Source organism: Limulus polyphemus, unplaced genomic scaffold (assembly GCF_000517525.1).
Source record: "Limulus polyphemus unplaced genomic scaffold, Limulus_polyphemus-2.1.2 Scaffold190, whole genome shotgun sequence".
In the NCBI taxonomy this organism is placed as follows: Eukaryota; Metazoa; Arthropoda; class Merostomata; order Xiphosura; family Limulidae; genus Limulus; species Limulus polyphemus.
This window is the reverse complement of record NW_013665800.1, coordinates 303,870-320,801: the sequence shown is the minus strand read 5'-3', so window position 1 is coordinate 320,801 and position 16,932 is coordinate 303,870. Positions and strand designations below refer to the sequence as shown.

General features: G+C 34.6%; 1 pseudogene; it reads right to left on the bottom strand.

Moving 5' to 3' along the window:
• LOC106478214 overlaps positions 1-16,932 on the bottom strand; it is a 93,285-nt pseudogene that overhangs the window by 12,753 nt on the left and 63,600 nt on the right.

The window sequence follows — 16,932 nt, the reverse complement described above, 5'->3', positions numbered from 1 at the left end:
AAAAAAAAAAAAAAAAAAAAAAAAAAAAAAAAAAAAAAAAAAAAAAAAAAAAAAAAAAAAAGAGAGAAACAAAACTTAATATTTGATTCACTGCTAAATTTTTTACTTACCATTCATTAAGACATGATTGATCAGACTTAATGCGGTATTCATAGTAGTTAATCCACTGATGGGACCCACCACACATGTAACTGTTGTAATCTCTGGCCTTGGCACTTGCTTTATGGAGTGTCTGAAGAGCTGACCTATCAACAGTGAGATGTATGATTGTGATACAACAATACATTTGAGCATAGATAGAATGATATACTAATAAAGTATATAACCATATCAGTATGTACCACCCAAACTGTTAATTAAACAAACTCATTAATTCTTTATACTGCACTTCTTTCACCAATTTCCTACGGATTCATTTCTAAAAAAGTATCACACAAGTATACAAAAATCTGTTTGGAAGTATTTATACACCACATATTAATTTTATATCAATGAGTTTTTGAACACACATATGCATCATTTCAGCTGTCTAGAGATTACTTATTTATACACAAATTGTAGCAAGTGATTTCGGATGAAATATTTAGCGGTGAAGCTCAAATAAAAGAAAATGCAGAAGTGAGGACAAAGGAAATAACTTTGTATGTGCTATAATATTTCAATTATAGTACTCAAAATAACCCTCTAAAATGAGTAAATGCTGTAAAATTGAGATGTTTGATATAACTGGATTTTGAATATTCATAATGTGATATAACATTATGCTGCATAAAGTTATAAAATTCACACATTTTAGTTTAACTTCAATCACTTTAACCTAAATTAACCAACCCTACAGGCATATAATGGGAGTACTTTTAAATAACAGCTTCAATAACAACTGGAGATGGGAAAGGAAACTTTTCTAAGAGTAAATACTAAAATTTATTAGTCAAATACCTCAGATAAATAGTTTGAACTTATCACAAACCTACTTGGGAATTTCAATTATTAATGTTAGGTAAATTTGTTAACATATTCATTTGAATGAACATTGAAAATATCACTTAAGAAATAGAGTACAGTCCAATTTAATGAATGTACAAAAGTAGCATCAAAATTGAAGAGAATTTAATTTCCTTGAAAACACTAAAGTTTTCAGATAAAAACTGCTTTTTAATTTTAGGAAGTTAATTGTGCTAAGTAAGATTATTTGATATGTCTTGAATTTATTGGGATGAAATATCTCAAGAATATTTTATCTTAAAATAAGTAATATCTCTATAAAAATAAATTTATTTAGAATTTATTAAAAACTTTGAAATATATTGAACTTTACAAAACTCTGCAAATAATAAATAAATATATCAGACTAATCTGAAACAGATTTTTACTATTTTGAAATATCTAAAACTCAATATAACAAAACGTAATTATACATAGAAAAACAACAGAAAAACATTTAACAGAATTTCTAAAAATCAGGGAAGTTTGATAGCACACAAAAAAAGGAGGAAAGTATTCATAATGAAGTTCCAATCAGGAATAATGACTGTAGTTTGTGTTAGGTAACTCAATGTACCGTAGAGAGAGATAATCAAGTTATTTATTTACCACAAACTAGACATACCCTAAAAGTAAAGAGAATGACGAAAATATATTTTGTATGGTTTACTTTGCTGACAGCTCCACAGGATACAAAGGATGAAAAACATTTTATAAGCAATTTCAGGTTATCTAAATTTGTTAAAATAATATGCAGCTAAAAAACAAATAAAAACATCACACCTGGCATAAGAAATATGTTATAGATTTAAGTTGTTTCTTTAAGTTTTAAAACAGAAGACACTGAATCTACTTTTTATAGCATTATCACAGAAAAAGTTTTTTCAATAAGTGACATAAGAATAGAGGTAGTTAATCAATAAATAATTATTTTGTATTGGATATTTTCAACTTGAAGGGCACTTTATGTGACACATAAGCCAAGTGGTCAGGTCAGAGACTCCTAAGGTTAAGGCATAACTACATCTAATTTAGAACTGCTGACCAGAGGGTGAATAATCAATCAGCAGCATCTACTTCTAACTTAACTAAATGGTGTGACTGAGTGTCACAGTGATAATACCCCTATGACTGAAATTGCAGAGTGCATTTAATAGAGTGTTGTAACCAAAATTTGAATGTTTTTATCTGAAGACTGGATATTAACCACTAAACAAGTCAGCAACCTATAGCTTATGAGCTAAACCTGGCTCTTCAAATGATCAAACATGACTCTTGAGTCTTTTAGTTATTCACACACCCAAACAGAGAAAGAAAAACATACTAAGTAACTAAGAAGATCATCACAAGTGTAACACAGGTGGACCTGTATCATCCTACCTGGACTTACTCTGCTGTTCTTATATAAATATATATCATTTGACTTCCTGCAATAATTCACTCTTTGCTCTCTTGAACAAAGAAGTTGCCGACTCCTGCACTAGACCATGCCTAGTCCTACACTCGTAAATTCCTATTTTTTGTTCTAATAAACCCATATGGCTAAGAGACTGCCCTGCTCGCTTCAATCTGACCTTTACAAAAGGTATGTGAATGATACTTTCATTACTTTCTGCTCAAAAGAAGAAATTTAAAAATTTTAATGTAGCTAAACTTATGGCAACTGAATATACAATTCACCTGTGAAATAGAAAACAACCTAGTTCTTCCTTTCCTAGACATCCTTGTATAAAGAATTCTCTGATGGTTTGGGTGCTCAGTATGCAATTTGTGAGACTGAAACCAAAAGTTCAAGATGTTCACTCTTTCAACTGTGGGGGGCATTATAATATGATGGTCAATATCACTATGTGCTGGTAAAATGAGTAGTCCACGAATTGGTGGAGGGTGCTGCCAGCCAGTTGCCTTCCCTACAGGAATGGCAGCAGATACCCTTAGCAGTTTTGCCATAAATAAAAAAACAACAAACAAACAAGAAAACCTAACAGTTTCTCCATATTTGTTTATCACATAAAAATGTGCACTGGCCTTTTCACAGCATTTGAACATTTAATTCCCTTTTATTACAAACAAAACCTTCTCAATATGGCCTACTTGACATGTTTGAACTATCAAATTCTTATCACTGAAATAACCTTCTCACTCATACTGAAGAAAAATGGATTTCATCAAATCTTGCTAGAAAATCCCACACATACTTTCTTCATTTCAAAAATCAAACCACCTAACGTTTCCAAACATCCTGTGAGTATTTGTATTCCCTACCCTAGAAAACAGAGAATATAACTCAAGCAAAATTTATGTACGTTAATACAAAAGTTGTACCCTTAACTTAAAATCAGGGTAATTTTCAAACCCACTTTCAGATTAAAAACGTATTTCGATTCAAAGACAAACCACCACCTTCTTTACGATAATGGGTCCTCAACAGGTCACTGTATAGCCACCTACATGGGCAAGACTAAAAATCTCACTATGTGTGCCTGCCCATGAACACCTAGGAGTCTCCATAAAAACTAGATCCTAACTATCAAGTCCACGCACATCCAACATTATTAATCACAGAAAATGTTGGCCACAGAATTAGAACTCATAGAAACAGTGCTAATAAATAAATACAGATTTACTCTTTATCGGATTGTCATCTCTCCTCAGGTAAGAGTTCTAATTGTTCAATTATCTTTATTCACCCCTATTCATTTACTTATTTTGTTTCTTATATGTTTTTCTCTTCATACTGTAGGTGCATCTATATCATATTTTTCAATTTTAATTTGTTACATTAAATTTACTACTTAATTAGTTTTCACATAAAAAAACACACTGAAGCTGAACTACTTACAATCCAAAATAAAATGTTTATTTTCACTAATATCTTGTCCTTCCTGTTGAAATTACATTTCTTTATGAAGGAGGTCACTGCCAGTATAAAAAGTAAATAATTCTATCAGTTTGCCTTATGTACTTCATGAAGGTGACTACAGAATAAAATGCAGCCAAAGTAGCTGTTTAAAGATTGCGTATAGATTAAAAACAGTTTAATCTTATGGGGGAGAAATAATTGTTATATATGTACTGATTATAAGTTTGATCAGCAGCTATTTGCAAATGTTTGTTGGATTATATCATTGCAAGTTGATGTAACAAAAAATAATGCAAAGGATAAAAAATATCATTGGTTAACAGATGGCGCCACATTTATATTTAAGTTATAAACCAAGAAAAGAACAGGTTAATATGCACGTGATACATTCTTATTCAAATCAAACTATTAAGCTGTAGGCTTTCATGCGATTATTTCGAGATAAACTCATATTATTGCTTACATATAAAAATGTTGGCTTAATGAATATTCAGTTCGAATAATGTACATTTTGACAATAAATTTCCTAATTTCAACACAATTTCGTAAGTTCAAATTCCATTCCATAAACATGACTCGTAGCATACATTGTTTGTTTCGGGATTTTACACACTTTGGGAAGCTACACAAGGGTTACCTGCACATAACCGTCCTTAATTTTAAATCGACAGTCTAGTTGGAAGACGGCTAGTCAACAGCACTCACCGCCAACTCTTTGGTTACTCTTGCTTAACGGTCACTCTTATAAGGCACCTACGGCAAAAGGCTGCGAACCTGGAACCCTTAGAATCATACTCTGAGCACGCTACTGACATACTAAACCACATCGGGCTCCGTAAATTGCATAATTTGTTTCTTTGTTTGTGTTACAGCAAAGCCACATTGAGCTATCTGCTGTGTCCACCACAGGAAATCGAACTCCGAAATTTAGCGTTGTAAGTCCGTAAATTTACCGCTATTCCACCGGGGGACAACTTGCATAAACATTGACAATGTACTGACAAAAACAGTATCTCACTAAATTAACCGAAATTCCTACAATCTTTCAATTTAACCAATTTATCATTAATTATAAATAAATTCTGATTAAAAGTAACTTAAATTTAATGAAGCTCTTATGTTCTGTTACTGACTCCCACGAAAATGTAACGCCAGTATACGCAAAAGCTTATATAATCCTTTCTAAAATAACCCTTTTTTCAAAAGTTTCTATAAGGATCTCACATATATATTATTTCCAAAACTAGCCATAATCGCTTACTCAAGTCAATTAAGGAATTAATCAATCAAACCACAATGACCACGCCTAATACCTAACACGAAACGCATACCTACAAAATTGCTACAATCACTGCAAATAATTATATGAAAGAGATGTAAAATATTAACGTTATTTTTATTAATAATGCTATTTCTTTAAACTTTGAATGAATTTCAACAGCATCTAACAATGATATTACATTACTGCTGTATAACAAGGAATGTTTTTTTATACACTTCATGACCAGTAAGCAATTTTTACAAATACATTTTAGTATCTCTTGTTAAATGTACTGTTTTGTGACACACATTATCGTGCTTATAAGGTGCAACACTAAGCCTAATGTCCGTTCATTTTGTATTCAAATAAACGCTCCTAGATATATTCACCCTTAAGCAGGGGCGTATTTAGCACTAAAGAGTTGGGGGGGGGGGTATTTTCCAAATTAATGTGGACCTTTTCTTCTACACAAAGAATTTAAATGATTTACCTTAGCCTAAATAAAATTTGTGAAACGGCGAAAGATTTCAAAACTTAAGACGGTCGAATGTTTATCTAAAAAAAATCAGAAAACAGTGAACATTTTATATAATGTGTTTATTTTGTTATGGAAAAACCATTTCATAATAGTTTAATTTATTCGGTTTTATTGTGAAATCTACATACTATTATACTGAATTAAAAACTTCTACACATACATTAACAATGTAACAAAGTTTTGTTTTTCGAATTTTACACTCAAAACTGTCATGAGTAAACAATGAAAAAACAAACAAACAAACAATGAATCCTAGCATGTGATAGAATTAATACTCATCCCGGGTCGACATAAATACATAACACATAAAGTCTTGCATTCACTACAACTTCGAGATATAAAAATATTGTTTCACTGACTGTAACAGCGGTGTAGTGTCGGAACTCTGCCAAAATTTCTGTCGTACGTATTACGTCACCGTCAGATTAAAGAACTCGTATTCAAAACTTAATTTCCACATCTGGATTGCGGGTGCTGAAGCGCTCTGACAGCACTACGCCACTGTATTGTAATATATACAATTAGAAGTTGTTTCAAAGAGATTAATTCTTATTAACACACTAGCTCGAGAATATCTTCGTATGTGTAAGAACGGGATTTTGACGTCACAGTAACAGAGAGAGCACAAAATACTTCTAACTAAGGTTATTCTTCGTACAATACCGTGGAAGCTTCCAAAGTTACTAAAGCCAATGTAGAAAAAAAATACAAATAATATATATATATATATAGGCACAAATACACTGCAGTCGGGCATGCGCATAGCAAATTCCTACTAGTACAGCGTGGAGAGAGCAACAAAGCAAGAGGATTGCAGTAGAACAGCACGCGGGCTCACGCTGCAGCTGGTAGGTCACTACCATATTAGGCCTGCCTTTCTAGCAAAGCGAACAATCTGCTATTGGTCTAAAATCCACATATGTTCGTGTAATAAGACTATATATACATAGGAATGTCAACCAACGGCGGGGTCCAAAGACAAATCATGGTCACCTTGATGGTCGTGACCTTCGACTGGTCAGATCAGGTCAGGCCATAGATGGATGTCATTTTATACATTATAATTTTATCGTTTCACGTGTTCCTGAACATCGAACGTTTTAACAGTATGTTGCATTCCATTTAGACCGATTAACATGTATTCCATTCCAGCCAAAGAGTCTTGTAATTTTAATCACTTTTGGTTAGCCTTGTAAAGTCACAATTTCAATCACATGTTAGAAGGAAGGAAAAAAAAGAAAGAAAGAATCGAATATATAGATATCATGTTTGGACAACAAAAATACGCTCCACGTGTTTCATGAACACTATGTTATTCGATCAAATGCAGTTCCAAATTATGACTTACAACCACGTTGCAGTTACGCATTCATGTCCAAACATGGATTGAACGTCAATTCACGACTTGAATTTCCAAATACATTTTTTTCTCCCATCTATATTTTTGTAGTAACCACATCATTTCTGATAGTGAGTAACACATCAATTTAACTATAAATAACTATACATAACAGACATTAAATACACTTTAGAACAGATTAGTTTGTGTATTTATCAATAAATGATGTACTGTTATTCCAAAAAATTCTGCTACGCCTGAGGATGTGCATGTATTCAGAAGATGTTTTACAGTTCATTTAAAGGTTAATGCTCAAACACACCGTCAAATTGAAAAAAAATACACTCTTATGGTATCTTACTGAGCTACAGCTAAAATAAAACGTGGTTTGGAAACATTGTAAACTATACATTACTTCTTATTTTTTTATTATCGGCTTGTTATATAATCAAACAGTACAAACGACAACAGGTAGAACAAAAAAATTCTGAGGTTGAATAAATTGTAGTACTAATTTTCTTTACATTTTCATGATGTCAATGTGAAAAACTTTTATTTCATTGTTAGAAAGTAAATACAGTAAATAATAAAAAGTAAACACGTGAAAATTCACTTTCATATAGTATAACAGTATAAGAACACACTCGGAACAGTAAAAGTGAATAACTAAATATTTAACTTACCATGATAGACCTTTCTGTGAATTATCGAAGAAAAAAACTCTATTGTCAATAGAACACGTTAAAATATCCATGTTCATTGGATAAAACCCAATCCAATACATCAGAATTGGATTTAAATGTTCAAAGCACTTCATAAAAACACATCTTTTTTGTTTTTTAAAACCATGTGAATCCAAGAGCTATTATTTTAGGCCTAACAGGTCAAACTCATAAAGACGTCCCAAGGGTGCAACTATCGCACGTGTCGAACGACCACTATATGAGTTCCTCATAAGTCGTTCATATTACCCCGCAAGCCACTCCCACAAGCATCGTCAAAGACCTGTCCAATAGGACCACTTTTTCCTTTCTAGAAGTCTTACATCTCGAAGTTGTGCCAGGTGAAACAAGCTGTTACAGTATTCAAAATTAAGCAAGGCTTTTAATGAGGTGTTACAAGGAGAGCCAATTAACCCAATAATAACAGTTTGCCTTCAAGGTGAGTTGCTTACTACATACCCACAGCGCCACACTTTTAACATCGTCTATAGGAAGGTCAGAAATAATCTGTACATAAATGCATGTTCTTTTACATTAGAGTTGATGCATACAAATATAAACCACTACAATATTATTCCAAAAAGTATCAAAGTAATCATATTTCTGTATTTCACAACTAACACCTGTATATTACCAGGAGACAAGACACACACGTGTACTCAGAATCTATATTCCACTGCTTATGTACTATTACTTAAAATTAATATTCTCAATACTATATTAATACAGTGATGTATTACGTTACCAAACATCGTTCAGAGAAAATAGTCTTGAACGTCTGTTGCTGAGAAGCTTTGTTCTTGCCAGTTGTGCAATTTATGGAATGGTGAGCACGTGGAATACGGTCGTGTGCCACAATGTTTCAAGCATTCGGTAATGTAAATATATTTGTTGGCATAATTTCCGATCACCCTCTAGTACACAAAAGAGGTGAAAATGTGTAAATATATTTGTTGGCATAATTTCCGATCAACCTCCACTACACAAAAGAGGTGAGTGTTTTGACTTCGGTCATTATTTTTCACTATAGTCCTAAAAAAGAAAAAAAAGCTTAACTTTCGATTTTAATGTCTTTAAACCTCAGCAAGTATGTAGGTGAGATGATTATATGTTATAATTAAAAACAGATAACCGAAGTTTCTATTTTCTATGTCAAGGTTCACGCATTCTAGTTCATTTTTGTGCAAAAAAAGCGTCAGATAACTGGTCATGTGGCCTGATATGAATATTTCAATGGTATACAAAAGTGGAGGAAACACAATACATTTTCAGTTAGCAGTTTGAGCAACAAAAGTGTGTGTAAAGAGTTCCAAAATTGGTAGAGAAACATACCTGACGCCAACAATGATATATGGGCATTTCCATGACGTGAAGAGCAATATGTCGGGTAATAAGACAGTCAAACACACAGGTCTGTACAGTGCTCACACGTCTCACGAAGTGTGATTAGCAGAATACAGACTCGCCTTTCAGGTCATTCAGACAGGATAGGCCAAAGTCGTCAACTCTGTAAGATTACATTTTTTGTTTTTATAATGTGGGCTCGACGCAAAAAAAGACGGATCTCCAATGAAATCAGTAATTCATAGCAGCAAATGATTCCATGAGGTTGGCCTTTATGCCAAATGACTAATGGGCACGCATTCTTCTTCCCCATCGTCACAAAATAGACAATCTTCAGTGGTGTCAAGCCGTGCAAATCCGTCAGATATCCTTTTTTTTTTTAGTGAACAGACGAATTATACATCACTTTGTATGACTTTGAAGAGTGGCAGAAACAAGGTTAAACCCCAATTTCAAGAAGGAAGAAAACGAATATGACGGATACTGATCTGAGCAGGGATCAGTATTAGTGGGCATGCTACAACATGATACTATGAACGCCCATATAAGGACATTGTTTTATAGCTACTAGTGTTGCCATATGCAGATGCAGTTGGTTGATCTGAGCAGGGATCAGTATTAGTGGGCATCTGCTTTCAGATGCCCACTAATACTGATCCCTGCTCAGATCAACCAACTGCATCTGCATATGGCAACACTAGTAGCTATAAAACAATGTCCTTATATGGGCGTTCATAGTATCATGTTGTAGCATGCGCCTTCGCATGCTACAACATGATACTTTGAATGCCCATATAAGGACATTGTTTTATAGCTACTAGTGTTGCCATATGCAGATGCAGTTGGTTGATCTGAGTCAGGGATCAGTATTAGTGGGCATCTGCCTTCGCATGCTACAACATGATACTATAAACGCCCATATAAGGACATTGTTTTATAGCTACTAGTGTTGCCATATGCAGATGCAGATGGTCAGAATCGTTTTTTGTTTTTTTTCTAATGGATGATGGGTTCATCTGGTTAGCAACTTCCCGGAATAGGATGGTTTCCAGTGAATGGATCGGCTAGAACGCTCAAGAGATTAAATCTGAGTCAACATATATAGGTTTCTCTGGGAAAACGCTTGGCAGCATAAGATCCACCTGTAAACACTACTGATAAACAGGAAGTAGCTCAGATGGTAAACTGGACCGTACTGCTCCAGCAGCTCATTGAATCACTCATTTTAAGAATGCCACGTCAAACTACGACTTCATTAGTATCCGAGGTAACCACGCGGATTATTAACAAACGTTTATTATTATATATTGGGCTACAAAGTCTGTAATACCAAATGAGCATCTGCGGACATGGGATCCAACAGTATACGCTTGCATATCAGATTACAGGAATAGTCATCTGAGACACGTTTTGCATAAAAGTGAACTCAGGAGTGACATTGAGATTACTGAATAACAGTTGTGCTTTGCCATAGCTAGAAGTTATATATATATATATATATATACTAGATGTATTTCCGGAGAGCCCCAAAAGTGTTCTGTTTCAAGAATAAATAAAACCAAAATTAGGAGTAACAAATATTTATTTAAATATTTATTTTCAAATTCATATGTCACGCTGTGTTGTAGCCTACCTAGTGCGTAATTTTTCTCGTGATTCGTAACATGCGCACGTTTTACTGACGTCACGACAGTACAAATTGCAACGTTATGCTCCCTTATATGACGTCATTTTGATGTCTACTGACTGACTGACAGACAGACAGACAACACACTACTGTATACTGATGCAGGTGGCTCCTCCAGGCGGCCTTCGACCCTCTTTCGGTGAAATAAACGTCAATTATTCCTTAACCTTTTGAACAGTGTATTACAAGCAGCACTGATGAAGAAGTCAAACGAAACTGATGATAACACTTCAAAATTTGGCTGTATAGTAACACTTTAATACTAAGTAAAGTCATTCATTGCTCAGGTTTTCAGGCCAGAAATGTGGTCAAACTTAATGAAAGTTCATCATCATTTCGCCAGATTGTCAAGAAAAATAAATAAATATATTTTTTCAGAATGTCACTTATACCCTCTTCAGGGAAGATTGGGAGTTTAATTGAGCCGAAAGTAGCATTGCCCTCACCTTACTATATTGACCCATATTTATTTCTTGCCTTCTCTTTGAAACAGACATAACAGAAAGCATTCGTACAAAAAAAAAAAAATCTACATCACAAGTTGATAAACATTTTAGTGCTGTGATACATGATTTGATTTTCGCTTGTTGTAGAGCACAAAGCCACACAATAAGCTGTCTGTGCTCCACCCACAGCAGATATTGAAACTCGATTTTTAGCGTTATAAGACCACAGAGTTACCGATGAGCCACGAAAGGGGGGGGGGGGCAATTTGATTCTTAAGAATACTTAAAAAACAAACAGGGATTTTGAAGGAGGGGGGAGGGTTTGCTTCCTTTTCTCTTTACTCCCTTTTTTACATATTACAGAAAAACACAGTAGTATTTAGCAAAACAAGAATCCAGAGAACGTCATGCTGAAAAGATTAACTATACATAAAATGAATCAAGAAATAAAAGTAACTATATCCCTTCCGTTTATCTGAACACCTGTCCAAACTATCTGTATTTTCATACTAGTTCCCTACATGCACATATATTGATAACCTTTTTCACTGGTTCCGTTTTTCATCTCACGACTTTACAGTGCTTATTCAAAGTGAATTTGTCACAGTGCTGAAGCGGGAGTTCGAGATGTAAACTTTGACCTATTTCTGCAGGTTGAGTGTGTACGTAACTAGTAACAAGTGACCTTGTTTGGTGACGACAGCAAGTTAGAAGTTGACGCTGGAGCATTGAAGGATAACCTTTTACCTCAGGAAACGAAATTGATAACCATACAGGGAAATAGTTTGGGCGTGTTTTAAACACAATTTTTGAAGGATGTTCTCAAGAGACGTTTTGGGTATTAATGTCAAATAGCTGTTATTACTTGAAATTATCACACGTAAACTGGTAAAACTGCTTTGACTGTCTGAGACGTGAAGAGACACGAATGGATACCGGTTTTACGTTTGAACACATTTAACTCGAAATAAGTGTAATTAATAAACTATTCTAATAAATACAGATTTTTTAGTACTAATCTGGTCTCAGGAAGAACGCTAGAAAGGTGTAGACTTAAAAGTATTAACAATATAATCAAATACTTCGGTAACCAAATTTAACAGTAACAATGATCATGTGGCACAAACGTATTTACATCTGTACGATTACTGTGCTGTAGATAGTAGCTTCCCGTAACTCTTTCTTTAACGAAGCGTGTGTCTTGAACACGTTTTCTACAAAACTAAGTCATGAATCCTAAGGCGTTTCCCACGATTTGACAGAAGACGATACTAAACAAATATAAAAACTACATTTAATTCGTCGGTTTAGGAAGGGGTTGCAGATCCTGCTTATCACAACTTGAAAGTTAAAATTGACGGTGCACCGCACAGTTCCACACGTTACCACATCTCGCCTCGCCAAACTGCAAATATGAAGTTCTGAGGTTGGTTTGGTTTGTTCGGAACTTCGTGCAAAACACACGAGGGCTATCTGAGTTAGCCGTCCCTAATTTAGTAGTGATAGACTATAGGGAAGACAGCTAATCAACACCATCCACCGCCAACTCTTGGGCTACTATTTTACCAACGAATAGTGGGATTGATTGTAACATTATAACGCCCCCACGGCTGAAAGGGTGAGCACGTTCTGATGGAGATTCGAACCCGCGACCCTCAAATTGCGAGTCGAGCGCCTTACCCACCATGCCAGTTCTGAAGTACATATAATAGTTCACGTTGTGTGTTACTGTAGTTACTCGATAGACTACACAGCGTTCACTTTGGGGTGTAACTACAAACCTACATTGTACGGGATACGCCAAATGAAATAAATGACACCTTTTAACTTGAATGGCAACTTTTAAACCTCCAGAAATTCTGGTTGCAATTATTTAAAAAAAATGCTCAAAAGGGAGATTTGGGTCAAAGAAATACTCGTTAAATACAGTTCACTTGTTTATTAATGTATTAATTTCCACAATTATAATGTAATTTTTTTTTTCGGGTTTAATGACCCTAACTGGAATCTCCTTAATTGTTAACACATACATACCGAACAACTCCTTACGTCCTAATGACGGTGGAGCTGATAAGTACAAAATATTTGTTTTTGGGACTGGTAGTTTTTAAAACTGGGCAAGTCAAAATAAACTATATTCAAACACCATCACAAAATGTTGACACAACACGTATCTATCACGTAACACTACACCTCTCAAACACACCGTAGAGCTGTTTCAAAAAGTTATGTTGCATTGAGGAATATCAATATAACCACAAACAAACTTGAAGTAATATTTGATGATAAACTTCTTACCACATGGCCTGTACAGACACCGGCTTGAAGATATGCTTTTTCCCACTGGTGCTGAGGCTAAAACCGCTGTGAAAAGAAAAATTAACATGATATTCATATCTTGTGTGCCAGCACAGAGACGAAGATCCGTATATAATCAATGCGTTTTTAAGTCAAAGTTATAAATATAAGTATTTACAATCATACAAAAGAGACAAAGACTATAATGACACTAAGCGAGATTGCCGTTTAACTCTTCACAAATTAAAGTATATAACACTTAAAAAAAATCTTGTAAGATGTCCAAGTCGAACTCAAAATAGAAGGTACATCAGACTGTAAAGGTGGTTCCAAACGGATCTGTCATTTATATATCCCGAAATAACTCTTAAATCACTAGCCTTATCTCAAAGAAAGACTATGCCAAAGTAACCCACTCATGAAAACAAAGTTGAATAAGTCAGACAACACATGTTCTAACCAAGTTAACAGAAGGTTATTCTGAGAAAGAAAAAATACACTTTAATCACTTTTGTTACTTATAACATTATTCCATGATTGTGTCTATCAGTTGTTGTTGTTTTTTTTTATAATATGGTATCAAATTATATTTCATATACCAAATTCATTTAAATGACAATTTGGGAAATTACTTTTGATACAACATTTAAAACTTCACATATCATATGTTAAATAACACTTGACTACTGTTTAATGAGCTAGTTACAGTCCCTTGTTTTGATACATACAGTTCTTTCAATGTTCTTTTATTTTAGATAAACGGCTTCTGGTTTCTTAGTTACACGTGACATGAAAAGACAACACCACTGAATCATGAATTTAGAATAGATTCATGTGAGTAAAATACTGTATCTACATTAGTAGGATATAATGTTTCGTCACAGATAGGATGAAACTAAATACGTACTTTACCCATAACCTTTGGCTTCTGACCCTATCAGCGCCCCACCTGGTGGTTCTTTCACAATAGGATGCAATACAACTAATTCTGTTCTTCACGTAATGCACCAAGGATCTCAAAAAAAAAAACATTAACTGTGTGACAATTTTAGCTTAAATTCTTACCGCTATGTTAAGGCAATGTGCTTTGGTATAGACTTTAGTCAATTATCTTCATTTTTAAGTCAGTCCAAAGCAGCTAAACGGGATCTCCAAAGTAAAGGGAGGGAGGATGACCTCACTATGGGGTTTTTGAAACTTTTGCCACCAAAGGATCCCCAGTTTGGTTTTGAATTACATTCGTCAAGCAGTTGTAGAAAGTTAAAAGTGGAGACCCTTGATACATTATCGGAAGAACGTATTTGATTGGGCTGCATGATGGCTGTGCTTGATTCATTATCGGAAGAACGTATTTGATTGGGCTGCATGATGGTTATGCTTGATTCATTATCTGAAGAACGTATTTGATTGGGCTGCATGATGGTTGTGCTTGATTCATTATCTGAAGAACGTATTTGATTGGGCTGCATGATGGTTGTGCTTGATTCATTATCTGAAGAACGTATTTGATTGGGCTGCATGATGGTTGTGCAAGAACATACGGAATTGCATCACGGTTATAAATGAACCGCCAAAAAAACCAAAAATGGGCCAACACATAAACACCAGCTTGGAATCACGGGTCACGAGCCCTATTCTTGCCTTACACAAATTTTCTAAGTAGAAGATAACAAAAATAATATTTAATCTTCAAATTCTTCGTTTGAGTTTATGACTTTCTTTGTTACTGTACAATACAAAATTTGTAGTACTAATATTTAATTTGAATTTCATTTTAAATATATTCTCCAATTGTTGCCAGAAATACCTTCGAAACAACAGTTGTAACACTAACATATAATAGATTCGATATGGTTCACTGACGTAGACTTGGTCAGCTATTTTACTGGATTAGTCACATGACTGTAATAAGAGTAGCTCAATTTTGGTATTTAAACACTATTTTTTATGTCCAACACAATTACACTGAAACAAAATCCAACCTGGATTGCTGTAAAGTTCACACAAAGAACAAGCGAAGTTTTCGTATGGTTAAATTTCACACGTAACTATCATAAGAAAGTCAGTCAGATATTAGAAACCAATTTTCTTTTCATCGAAAGATATTATAAACCAATTTTCTTTTTAACGTAAGATATTATAAACCAATTTTACCGGCTTTAGAGATTTTCACATAGGATAAGCTGACTTTTCTTCTTTTTCTGTAACATCACAGAACAACTTGGCAATGTTCCCGCATATATCATTTCAATGCCACACGGCTTGAGACTCGTAATAGCAACAACAATAACAATACTATTTCACAGAAAAACGAACATGACGAACGACACTCCACCGTTAGCTCTGGAATAAAATTCCGATGAAGAACATGTAACTTTTCCTATTATAACAGGTGTCTGGAAATGTTGAGAAAGTGGTGAATAACCTCGAGTTCTGTTCTAGGAAAATCAAAGACCAGCCACAACAATACAGTCATCCTCAGATTCTGGTAACTTTATACAACGGATATTCACTCCCTCGAAGATACCTTACACACACACACGCTGGCTAAACAATAAAGACAGAGATCCTATATTTTGACCAGAGGGATGGTTTGTTTTGTTTTGAATTTTGCGCAAAGGTACATGAGGGCTATCTACGCTAGCCAACCCTAATTTAGCATTGTAAGACTAGAGGGAAGGCAGCTAGTCATCACCACCCACCGCCAACTTTTGGGCTACTCTTTTACCAACGAATGTCTGGTGGGATAGGGATTCGAACACGCGACCCTCAGATCCAGAGGGAAGGTAACCAGTAGGCAGTATCAACTGCTTGAAGCAGCTACTATTAGCTGAAAAGTGGAGTTGATTGTCACTCTTATAACACATCCACAGCTGAAAATAAGAAACGTGTTTGGTAGGACCAAGTCTCGAATCCGAGACCCTCTGATCCAAATCCGATACCCTTACCACTAGACTGTGCTCAGGCCTGTTTTGTAGTCAGCTTATCCATTACACAAAAATATATTTATTTGTCATGCGCACAACAGTTACACAGTTTCAGTTTTTTATTCCCACTAGCATGTACATTTCGAACCCATTTCTATAAAAATTCGGACTTTTTTTTTAACTTTTACATGTGACAAATTTAATGTTAATTCTCTTAACTATTCTATATTCACCAACAGCTGCCATATCTATGCCCTCTTATCTCTTGACTCCATAATTAATTCATTTTTAATGAAAGTAACCAGGGGCCAGTTGTCGTGCGAGAAACACTGTATGTAGCTAACAGACGATAAGCGGCAATTTTCCAAGAACATTTAGCCGGCCCCTGGAATACTAACAAAAGTACCCCCCCTCCGTGATTAATATTCTGGAGGGGGATATATATAAACATAACATTATTTAAACAGATAATTTAATATTTACATCGAAAGACAGCGGAAAAAACACCTATGATGTAATAAAA